The sequence below is a fragment of the Notamacropus eugenii genome, chromosome 5 (genome assembly GCF_028372415.1).
Source record: "Notamacropus eugenii isolate mMacEug1 chromosome 5, mMacEug1.pri_v2, whole genome shotgun sequence".
Classification (NCBI taxonomy): Eukaryota; Metazoa; Chordata; class Mammalia; order Diprotodontia; family Macropodidae; genus Notamacropus; species Notamacropus eugenii.
Window position 1 is genome coordinate 138,828,071 of NC_092876.1, and position 12,838 is coordinate 138,840,908.

Consider the following 12,838-nt stretch of genomic DNA (forward strand, 5'->3'; position numbering starts at 1 on the left):
AAGACAATAACTCATATGTGTGTACATATGTACACACATACATATATATGTGTGTGTGTATACATATATATATATATACAAAGCCTAAAAACAGTAATGGTAATAATAATAGTTTGAGCACAGTTTCAACTACAATTGTTAAAGGAGATGAAGCAAGAGTCTGGGGTTTTTTAAGTTAAAAATGTTTTTATAAATTAAACAAGGGCATTACAGACAAATGGAAAAAAATTAGATTTATAGAAGAAAGAACCAGGAAAGAAGGAAGGAAGGAAGGAAGGAAGGAAGGAAGGAAGGAAGGAAGGAAGGAAGGAAGGAAGGAAGGAAGGAAGGAAGGAAGGAAGGAAGGAAGGAAGAGAGAGAGAAAAGAAGCTGAACATAAAAATCTACTATGGTGATAGGGAAGCTCAAGACATACAGAAGAAGACAATAACTTGAAAATATCTATAAGCAAGGCCTTAAAGAACAATATAAATTGAACACAAGACTAATAAGAATTGCTAAAATAAAGACAGAATTTTTTTTTAAAAAAAGAGCAAAAAATTATTTTTGAAATCAAACAAGAGTGGTAGAGACAAATAAGAAAAAGAAATGAAAGAAAATCATGAAGATTATTAACAGCTTGGTAAAAGAGGCACAAAATACCTAACAAATAATTCCTTAAAAATCAAAATTGGTCAAATGGTGAAAGAGGTATACAAATTCTCACTGAGGGAAACAACTTCTTAAATAGTAGAATTGATTAAGTGGTAGCTAATGGCTCAGCAAAATATTAAGAAACAATAAAAGTAAATCAAAAGACTGAAAAAAAGAAAAAGAAAATGCAAAGTATCTCACAAAAAAAAAACAATTGACCTTGAAAATAGATCAAGGAAAAATAAATTAAGAATTGAACTACCTAAAAGTCATGAACAAATAAAAGAGCCTACACATCATATTTCAAGAAAATATAAAGGAAAATTGCCCAAATATCTTAGAACCAGAGGGTAAATTAGAAACTGAAATAGACTACCAGTCTCCTCCCAAAAGAATTATCAAAAGAAAATTTCCAGGAATATTAGAACCAAAAACTTAAATTCCCAAGCCTTCCTTCCACCCTGCCTTTGTCATAAAAAAAAGAAAAAAAGAAAAGAAAAATGAAAACAAACCTCTTGTAACACATATACAGTCAAGCAAAACAAATTCTGTGTAAATCTTTTTTTCAAATACTTCTCTTATAAATTCTAATCCACTCCACTGTCCTTTTTTGTTTGTTTATTTTATGAGTGCATTCATTCCATTCTCATTCACAGTTATGATCACTGATTATCTATTTTGTTCCATCCTATTCTCTCACACTTTTCCTTATCTTTTTTTAATGGCAAGGGAGAGGTGGAAGGAAGAGTAATTGTTATCAATTAACAACAAGTAAAATAAGACAAAATTACATTTTTTTTCAGTTTGAGGCTTTATTTTTCATTATATTCGAATTTATTTTAAATTTAAATACAAAACAAGGAAAAAAAACAATGCCATGTACACAGCAGAATATGAGAGGATTCAATACATTTCCATTTCAAGAAAAACCTGATAATAAATACTACCCATTATTTCCAAAGCTATACATCTTTTCTTTGATTCCTTTTATATTTTCTTTTGTCCTCTGCTATGCATGTTTTACTTTATTTTTTCCCCTTCCTCCCTCTGTCCCACCCCAGAAGGCTACAATTAAGCATGGATATAGATATAGATTAGATGTATAGATATGGACATATCTATAATTATATATACACACATAGATCTCCATAAACATACAAATATACACTCAAACACATATATGTATGCTTGTGTTCTGCTTATTTCCACTTGTCATCTATTTCTCTGAAGCCATATAGCATCTTCCTTCATAAGTCCAAATCTTTCCACATTTTTCTAAATCCACCAGCTTATCATTTCAACACCACAACAATATTCTGACCCAATCACATTCTATCTGGAAGATTGTCTATGAGAGGTTTTCCCCAGTTTTTCTGCATTTCCTCTATTCTTGGCTATATGTAGCCAAGGTTTTATTTACACAGGAAATTTTAATTTAAAATAACCAAAATTATCTATTTTACACTTCAACACTGCTCTCACCTTATAATATAGTTTAACATCTGATACCACTGGATTTAGTTCTTTACATCTTCCCAGAATCCTCTCCCCCAAAGTTACATTAAAAAAAAAAAAAACAGATGTCTAGGAGAATCTCAAACTCAACATATTAACTGCAAGTCATGTCATCATCTTGATGTCATGGTCCTCTTCGAGAATGAAGGACAAACACAATTCAAACTGAAATAACTATCTTTTCCCCCTCCCATGCCTTCTTCTCTTCCAAACTTCCCTATTTCTGCCAAAAGTACCACTCTCCTTCCCTTCTCTTAGCTTCATAGCCTCGATATTATTCAGAACTCTTCACTCTCCCTCATCTTACATATTTAGTCAGTCTTCAAATCTAGTTGTTCCTACCAACAAAACATCTCTAGCAAATGACCCCTTCTCTCTACTCACACAGCTACCACTTAATTAAGGTTCTTATCACCCTTCATCTAGATTAACACAACAGCCTCCTAATTGGTCTTCTTGTGTCAAGGCTCTCCCTACTCCAGTCCATCCTATATTTTGTTTCCAAAGTAATTTCCCTTAAATACAGATATGACTATGTAGCTACCCTCCTCAAACAATTCTGGTGGTTCCCTATTGCCCCTAGGATAAAATAGAAATGCCTCTGTTTAGCAGTTAAATCTTTTTTTACAATCAGGCCCCATCTTATCTTTACTAATTTTATTGAACTTTTCTCTCCCTCCTGTATTCCACAGCCCAGCAAAATGGACCTTCAGTCTGTTCCTCACATGTGGCATTCTGCCTCCTCATTCTGTTCCTCATCCCTGGAATCTGTTCCCTCCTTACTTTTGGATTCTGGACTCTCTAAGAGAATTAATCTGTTCCTTTAAGATGCAGCTCAGGTACTGTCTTTAGCATGAATTCTTTCCTTATCCACCTCCCCCCACTCCAAATAAAATCTCTGATATCCCCAGTACTTATAACAGTACTTGGCATGTAAGCAGATGCTTAATAAATACTTGTTGACTTGATTGACTAGTGCCCTCCTTCCCAAACTACCTGGTATTTAATTACTTTGTATATATTTGTGTTTGGTTTTTTTTTATTATTTATTCTAGACCAAGGGTGGGGAATATGAGGCCTCAAGGCCACATGTGGCCCTCTAGGTCCTCAAGTGTGTCCCTTTGATTGAATCCAAACTTCACAGAACAAACCCCCTTAATAAAAGGATTTGTTCTGTAAAATTTGCACTCAGTCAAAAGGCTGCACCCAAGGACCTAGAAGGCCATATCTGGCCTCAAGGTCACTGGTTTCCCACCCCTGTTCTAGACTTACTCTGGCCCCTATTAGAATGTAGGCTCCTTGTAAGGATGGGTTATATCTTTCTTTATATTTGTATCCCCAGAGGTTAGCACAGTGCCTGACATAATAGGTGCATAACATGTTTATTTATTGATTCAATCTCGTATTTTGGCCACATGCACACACACACAAAAAACCCTCCCTATCTTCATGTGTAGCAGTTTCTGTGGCAGAAAATAACTGGAAAGAAAGTGTTTCATCAACTGGGGAAATGTGGAAGGAATTATAGTATGTGAATGAAATGGAATATTATTGCTCCGTAGGAAATGATGACTGTGAAAAATTCAGAGACACTAAAGAAGACTAGAACGAATTATTGCACAGTGAAGCAAATAGAACCAGAGAAATAACATAAAAGAAAATAACATAAAAGAAAAACAATATTGAAAGACCCAAGAATTTTGGTCAATGCAAGCACTAATCTTGACTCCAAAAGAGAGTCTTCGAAGCATGACTCTTCTCTTGGCAGAGAAGTTGCAGGTGCAAAACAAGAGGTAGCTTGTCAGACTTAACCAATATGTTGGCATGTTTTGCTAAACCATACTTTTTTGTTACAAGGAACGGTTCTATGAGAGTGGGAATGTCACTGGTAAGTGAGATTAACATTTTCCAAAAACACTGATAAAACTTTTACTTAAAACAATAATCATAATCTGTTCTAGAATTTTGCAGAGATCAATGATAATTTCACTCATCTTCACTTTTCCAGAATCTTCCCTTTTCTCATACTTAAAAAAAAAAATAACTGCCTCTAGGCTTCTGATTCCTTCTCCATCCTTAATTATTTCTCAGAGATAATCAGCAGTGGTTCCATGATAATTATCTGCTTTTTTCTTTTCTGGATCTTGGAATACAATTTGTTTAAGCTAAAGACAACTCAATTCAAGCAGCTAAGCATGGTATGACCTTACCTTAGAGTTTCAATATCATCTTAACCCTATTTGTTATAGCCTTTCTAAGCAGAAGAAAATTTTTGCTAAGATAGACATGGATCCCCTTTGACCCAGAAATATCGCTTACTAGGACTGTATCCCCAAGAGATCAAGAAAATAGGAAAGGGTCCCACATGTACAAAAATATTTATAGCAGCACTCTTTGTAGTTGACAAAAACTAGAAATCAAGGTGATGTCTGTCAATTGGGGAATGGCTAAATAAATTATGATATATGAATGTAATAGAGTACTATTGCACCATAAGAAATGATGAACAAGAAGACTTCAGAGAGGCCTGGAAGGACTTATATGATCTGATGCTGAGCAAAAGGAGCAGAACCAGGAGAACTTTGTGCACAGTAATGACCATAGTGTGAGAGTTTTTTCTGGAAGACTTGGAACTTTGTAATAACGCAAGAACTTAAAAAAAAAATTCCCAATGGTTTTCTAAGGCAAAATGCCTTCCACACTCAGAGAAAGAACTATGGAATTCATTCGCAGAATGTAGCAGATCATGTTTGTGTGCATGTGTGTGTGTGTGTGTGTGTGTGTGTGTGTATTATGTTTTGATGTCTTATATGATTTCTTCCATTTATTTTAGTTCGTTTACACAGCATGACTATAGTGAAAACGTATTCAATAGGAAAGTATATGTAGATCCTATATAGAATTGTATGCCATCTTGGGGAGGGAGGGGGGTGGTGGGGAGTAGGTGGGGTGGATAAAAATCTAAGTTTTATGGTACTGATTGCAGAACATTAAAAAAATAAATAAAACAATTTTTAAAAAAAAGATAGACATGGATCCAGAAAGAGTTAAGTAGTGCTGCCCTCTCTGGCATCAGTTAACACTGTATCAACTCCTTTCCCCTCAAGCCATGGACCTATTCCTTCCTCATTCTCTCCACTCCAAACATTAATTATAAAGGTGTTTATTATCCTTAACCTTCTAGTCAAGGTTCAGCTCACTGTGGACTTTGGCCTCCCTGACATCAATGTTACAGTTCTAAGTTTACATCATTCTTTTTTGTGTTTGACTTTGTCAGTGTATTCTGAATTTCATACTGTCACAAAGAATTTTTAAATCTGAGATCACAAAGGGCTCTCAGTACAGCCACATTACTTTTTTTTTGATACTCCCAACTCTTTCTTCCCCCACTGGGATTATTTTCTTTCTACATCTGTTTTTATTATGAACCAAATCTCAACAAAACAAAATACTTGCTATGCCAATATAATCAAAGCTATTTACAAATAAATTTATTTGGTGCATTTATTAAGCACTAAATATGTGCCAAGCTATGCATTAAGCTTTAGGGATATAAAGAAAACAAATCTTTCCCTAAAAGAACTTAAAATCTTTTTAAACTAATAACAATTTATCTTCCTTCTATTCCCTTCTGATTTCTGTCTGTCCTTTTATATCTTTATACACATATGTGTATATATGTATTATGTATATACACATATGCTGGGGGTGGAAGCTCAATTCCATGTGGACAGTCTCGGGCGGGTAAAGGTGGGAACTTCTAAATCTTAGAGTTCTCATGAGGCCCCCCCAGAAAACAGCAGGGAATCGAGGAGTGAGACGGAGCTATCTCGTGTATTTCCGCCTCTTCCCGTGAGAAACGTGATGGGAGAGAGCTCTCCCCGCCCTCAAGATTGGCCCGGGTCTGGGCACACCTATTGTTATCTAACAGGCACAGTATTCAGGTGCAAACTACGCGGCCGGAGAGCTTAAGTAGGGTCAGGAAAGCCCGAGGGCGCTCTTAGAGCGGAGGGGCCCTGACAGGACAGAAGGCCCCTTTTCCTCTCTTCGCTCTTCCCTCTCCCCTCTCTCCCCACTTCCACTTCTGCTTTCATTCTCTTACTGTAAGATCTTTGCCTCCTTGGGAGATTTCTCTCTCTCTCCTAAGGAAGAGTTCCCCCTGCACATGTAACCAGGACCCTGAATAAAGCCTAACCCTTGTTCGACTCCGGAAAGTCTCTTCTCTCATACGTTTATCCGGTTTGGCCAGCCGAAGACCTACGATAGGTAAGGTAAGACTCGGGTAGCCCTCAGGCCTCTAGGCCTGGCACACATATACAATGGTATTTTCCCCTTTGCCCATTTCTAGTGCATCCTATTCTGATTCTCTTTCTTTACATAATTCCTGGGAACTCAACCCATTTCTCAATCCATATTCCTCACATTTGTCATTTTTAATAGTTCAAAAGTATTCCATTACTACTCTGCACTTAGCTTGTGTACACCGGTTTATATAATTGTTGTCTTCCTTGTTGAAACACAAGCCCTTTGAGAGCAGGGGCAATCTGCTTTTTCTTTGGTATTCCAAACATTTAGTTCAGCATAAAGTCCATAGTAAAGGTATAATAGCATCTTGTTCATTGACTGACAGATTGAGATGCCACAATTTGTTCAGCCATCACATTATCTAATCACAGTGATTAGAAATATAGGTCAATATTTCATTATGACAAATATTAACAGCTATGAAAATTTTTGCATATATACATCTTTTTATCTTTTTAAAATATATTCTTGGTGTGTATTACTAAACCCATAATAGATTCACTGAGATAATACAACCTGAACAGTTTTACATCTCTCACCATGAGTTCTCAATTTGCTCTCCAAAGAGATTGCACAAATTTACAATTGCATCAGCAATGTGATAGTGTATCTGTGTCATTATTAGAGGCTAAAAATGTATCAGGAACTCTCTCTTCACCCACATCCCTTAACTCTCATTATTCTCCCTCTCTCTCCTATGCTCCAAGTTCTGATAGACAGCCCTTCCCTTTCCAAGGCTAATTCCCTATTACCTCTATATTAAGCCTGTCTCTTTTGGGAGCTTGCCCCTTTGACCATTCCCTCACTTCAGGTCATCTGAAGCTTCTCCTTGTTCATTCTTCTCTTCCTCAATGACAAGGGCTTCTTAAGCCTCTCCCAACTTAAATAAACAGGCAAACAAACAAATAAAAAACTTCACTTATTCTTGTTACTCCCTCTATCTTATAGCAGCCAAATGTCAGTGTTTAGAGCACTGGACATGGAGTCAGGAAGACCTGAGTTCAAATCCAGCCTCATACCCCTTAGCTGTGTGACTTGGGCAAGTCATTCAAGTTAGGTCTGCCTCAGTTTCCTTATATATAAAATAGAGATAATAATAATAGTACCTACCTTCCAGCGTCATCATGAGGATCAAATGATATAACATTTATAAAACACTTTGTAAACCTTTAAAAAAGTTTTATAAATGCTAGCTGACACCGTTCTTGCTGCTGTTATCATTTCCCCTTTACAGCTAACTCTTAGAAAGGATTCTCTACAATTATTGCCTCCATTTCTTCCCTTGTCAGTTTCCAACCACTATACTTGATCAAATCTGCCCTATCCAAAATTACCAACAATCTCTTCACTATTAAATCAAATGGCCTTTTCTCAGTCATCATTCTACTTGACCTCTCTGCAGCTTTTGACATGGTTGACCCTCCCCTCCCCTTCCCTATTTCTCTTCCACCCTCTCCTAGTTTCAGGGACACTTCTCTCTGTTAGTTCTCCTCTCATCTATATAGCCATTCCTCCTCATTGTCCATCATTCTACCACCCATTGATTTCAAGGTTCCAACCCAGATATTCTTCTCTACATTCTCTCCCTTAGTGATTTTATCAGCATCTGTGGAGTCCAACTATCATTTCCATTTTTCTGTATCATGCCTGTTGCCCTCTTCCATAGGATACAGTTTTACTTGGACAATTTTATCCTCCCATAGATTTCAGTTAAAAGTCCTCTTCTTCCCATCAGTAACTCTTCTTTCAAATCCTTAGCCTCCATTCTGAGATTAACTTTGTCCCTTGTCAGAAAATCTCCATTCTTCTTTCTAAAGGAACAGTCCAGAATACTAAATCCTTTTTTCAACATCTTCTACAAAGGCAACTATTCTATTCCTACATCCTCCCTTATCTTCCAAAGTCAACTCTCTAGATATAAAGCTGCATACAATAGCAGCTTGCATGTATGCTCAGTCACGACTTTCCTAAGACACACTATTTTGTCATACCATTGTGCACATCATGTTCTATCAACTATTTGTGCAAACTGATCCCTTTTATCAATAGCCTTTTTATCATTCTTAGCTCTTGTCCCTACCAGCTAGGTAAATTGTCAGAATAAGTATTTATTATTCTTGCCCAAATCCCCCTCCATCCTCTGAACTATATATGATGTTGTAATTAGCATTGACTAACTAAATTACTTCCCACATGAGAGGTACAAGGACTCTACATGACTGGAAACATGATTTATTTATTCCCCTTCTTTACTTCTTACAAGCTAATTTAGCATGTAAAGAACCTTTGGGACTATTTTGGATTCTCCTGTAATTTCTCTGAGTATACTTCTTATACATCTTTCTACAATCACTTGGGTTCCTAAGGTCCCATCTGAGTTCCAAGTTGTTGTTGTTCATTTTCTGTCATATCTGACTGTTCATGACCCCATTTGGAGTTTTCTTTGGCAAAAATACTGGAGTGATTTGCCATTTAATTCTCCAGCTCATTTTAGAGATGAAGAAACTGAAACAGAGTTCAGTGATTTGTCTAGAGTCACACAGCTCAGGAAGATGAGTCATTCTGACTCCAGTTCCAGCATTCTATCCATTGTACCACCTAGTTGCCCCTGAGTTCCAAGACATAGGGAAAATTCATTATTGAACAAATACACAACCTCTACCTTTAGAAAAGCTCTATAGTACACAACGATGTGTAAAATATATGGTCTGTGCCCTCAAAAAGTCTACACTTTAATGGAGAGACAAGATGAGGAATTATAGTATTAACCTACTCCATACAAACGTAGTGTGGTATAACAGGGCCCAGAAATGAAAAGACAGCAACACTCCCCAAAGTAAAAACATATATATTCATCTCAATTTGTTGTTTCCCAAAAAGTGACTAAACTACTGCAACTCACCTGCTAAAATTTATGTCACTTAATTTGGGGGCTGTCTTGCAATAAATAGGTAAAGATCAATTCAATTCATTTAGATATATATAAATATATATATATATACACATTATACATATATGTGTATATACATGTATGTATGTTTATAGCACTAATTGTGCCAGGCATTGTGCTCAACACAAAGGATATTGACAAAAATGAAACAGTCCTTGCCCTCAAGGAACTGACATTCTATCCATAAGACTTTTAAAATACTTGAAGTGAAAATATTTCCTACCTTTGTGAAGACTTTGGAAGCCAAAAATGTGATCCAGAAAATTAACAGAATCATCAGCCCAAGTAGTATGTTATGAGCTGTCACAATAGAAGACAAGGAAGAATTCTGCAAAAGATGAACATGAAAGAAGACCGAGCAGTATAATGGGAAAAAACCTCTAACACTCACTGATAGGATTCTTCCTATGTGCTCTTATTGTGATTCTTGGAATATATCATTCTACAGAAGAGGGAAATGAATTTCAAGGAAGCCACTGGCAACCACCATGGCTGAACTATTTTGGAAGGTTTAGATTTCCTAGTTTACAGTTGAATCTGTCAGTCAAAGAGTTAAGTGACTATTCCATTTCCTCCCTCTCCCACCAAAAAAATCAGAGGAGTCCAGACAAAACTCACTATAAGATTGTCATTGTTGGTGTCCTATGAGGAATCCCTCTCTGCCAGAGTTCCTAGTGGAACTCCTTTTCTCTTCTCTGCCTGGTGCCGCAGAATTAATGGAATGCCTTACAGAGTAGGAGCTCAATAAATATTTGTGGGATAAAACTATTTCTTCTTCCTCCCCACTCTGGACATTTTAACTGGCTGTCCCTCATGCCTGGAAGGTTCTCCTTCCTCAATCTCTATCTCCTTCTCTATCTTGGCTTCCTTCAAGTCCCAGTTAAAATATCATCTTCTACAGGAAACCTTCCTGATTTCCCTTAGTGTTAACATATCATCTTTGTTGCTTAACGTCTACACATCTTGTTTGTACTTAGTTATATGTATATGGTCCCCCTCGTTGGACTGTGAGCTCCTTGTGATCAAGGATTAATGGGGGGGGGGGGGGGGAAGGAACTTGCTTTGTCTCTGGCATGGAACCATTGTGCTATATATTCAGTCTTGATCAGGTAGCCCTCTACATCCCTCCATTTCCATCCCAAACTCTGACTTCATCTCTTGCCACCAACTACCTAATCACCCCCCAGCCCAAAGTTAAGTGTGAAAAGTCGCAGCACCTGAGTAGAAATTTTTTTCCTTCCATTTCCTGGTCATGGCTCCTGTGGTTTCTGACCACTCATAACTGAGGGCGACCATGACTTCTGGATTGAGAGCCCCCATAGTGTTTGTTTCAGGTGTAGGTGATCTTTCCTCAGGTCTGGATCATTAAGTGAGTAAATTCTGGTTATGGCATGGATCTTTCAAGCCAGAAATCACAAGCTTCTCTTTACTCCCTTGGGGGTGGTTGAAGATTAGAAGTTTGCTCTAGATTCTGTTACTAGAAATCAAGCATACAACTGCTATGGGGTGGATAAAGTGCTAGGCCTGAAGACAGGAAGACTTGAGTTCAAATTCAGCCTCAGATACTTATGAGCTATATGACCTAGGGTAAATCAATTAACATTTGTTTGCATTAATCCACTGGAGAAGGAAATGACAAACAACTCCAGTATCTTTGCCAAGAAACCCCCACGGGCAGTATAGTCAACAGGATCATGAAGAGTGGGACACAAATAACTAAACAACAACCAGCAGTAATGTAAAGGTGGAGTTTCAATTACAAACCATTACGTTACATCTTTAACTGTCACATGAACAATGGATTTCCTCTACAACAGAAGAAGGAAAGAACCAGTGAACAGGAACAAGAAAAATACTACACACAAAATAAAATTCTATGCTTTCAGAAAACTTTAAAAAAAACCCAACACCACTATTTTAAAGTGTACAGTACACAGCTATTAGAAATTCATACAGTTCATTTGCTATGTCCAGAACCTTCTACTTTCTGCATCTGGTCTACATTTTAGGCAGGGTTGTTCCCATCCGTTCAGTATCAGCCTTTCCCCTTTTCCCCTTGGGTACATTCTCCCCCTTCTTTGCAGATGGCTTTTGGAGTTTGCAGGAGCTCAATGAATATTTGTTGAATGAATGAATGAAAAAACCCCAACAATGGACAAAGTAGATGACCGATAGAATGGGCAAACAGTTCTTGAACCTCTGAAAGTCAATGTGCATTGTTTCCCTGAACATAGATAGCCTCACTACTTGTTCTCTCCCCCTAACCCTTGACCTCCCTGTCCTTTGCAGAAGTCCTATGCAATATTTGCTGAATCTCAGACTACTGGAATGACAGACCACAGTCATGAGAGTAATGTGGGACCGAATGTGCATGTGGCACACAATAGACACTACAGAAGCAGAGATTCAATGGCAACTAGCAGCAGTGATGGGTAGTAGCTCCTTGACCACCTCCTAAGCTATCCCTGCTTCTTGTGCACACACACACACACAACACACACAATGCAGGATCCTGTCCTGTGTTATTAATCGATCAACCATAGTCATTTTTTTATAGTTTTTCAATTAGCATAGCCCTGGAAAACACTGGCTTCATGGTATTCATTTGTGTAGTTATCCAATAAAGCCTCTATGTGACAAGAAAGTCTTGATCTGCAGGCTTGCCAATAAAGCAACTAAATAAACTGTCTGATTTTTGTGAGTAGATTTAAGTTTACTTGAAGGCAGCTAGTTGCTCAGTGGATAGAGAACTGGGCCTGGAATAAGAAAAACCTGAGTTCAAATGCAGCCTCAAACACTTACTAGCTGTGTGACCCTGGGCAAGTCACTTAATGTCTGCATGCCTTAATCTGTTGGAGAAGAAAATGTCAAACCAGTTCAGTACCCTTGCCAAGAAAACTCCACACAGGGTCACAAGGAGTCAGACACAACTGAACAACAAATATTTATTTATTTCTGCTTCTCAAATCTTCTTCTCCTGTGTGGTACCAATAGTAATGGGAAATGCTGACTTGCTTGTATCTGAGGGATGGCCTCTGAGATCCCTTACACCTTTAAATCAACGATTTTATGACAAAGGTGTAATCTCAGCAATGTTCCAAAAGTCATAGCCACAAGTGACAGGTATAATTCTCTGGACTAGCTAAAAATCATGCTACTTTGTACACTGATGTATTCCATATGCCCACTCTCACCCCATCAGGTGCCTTGAGGCAGAGGAATCAGATCTGGCATAACTACTGAATTTTCTGACTATTGTGAATAAAACTCAACAAAAGTAGATTGAGGCACCTATTCTCTGAGAACCTGAAAATAAAGGATTCAATGGTTTGCCCCAGTGTAAGCCAAAAGACCCCAAGATAGGGATTCAGTTCCTTTTTTATAAGATTAGAAACAAGAATGGTGGATGTGGATACAATACACTTGGTTATAGGG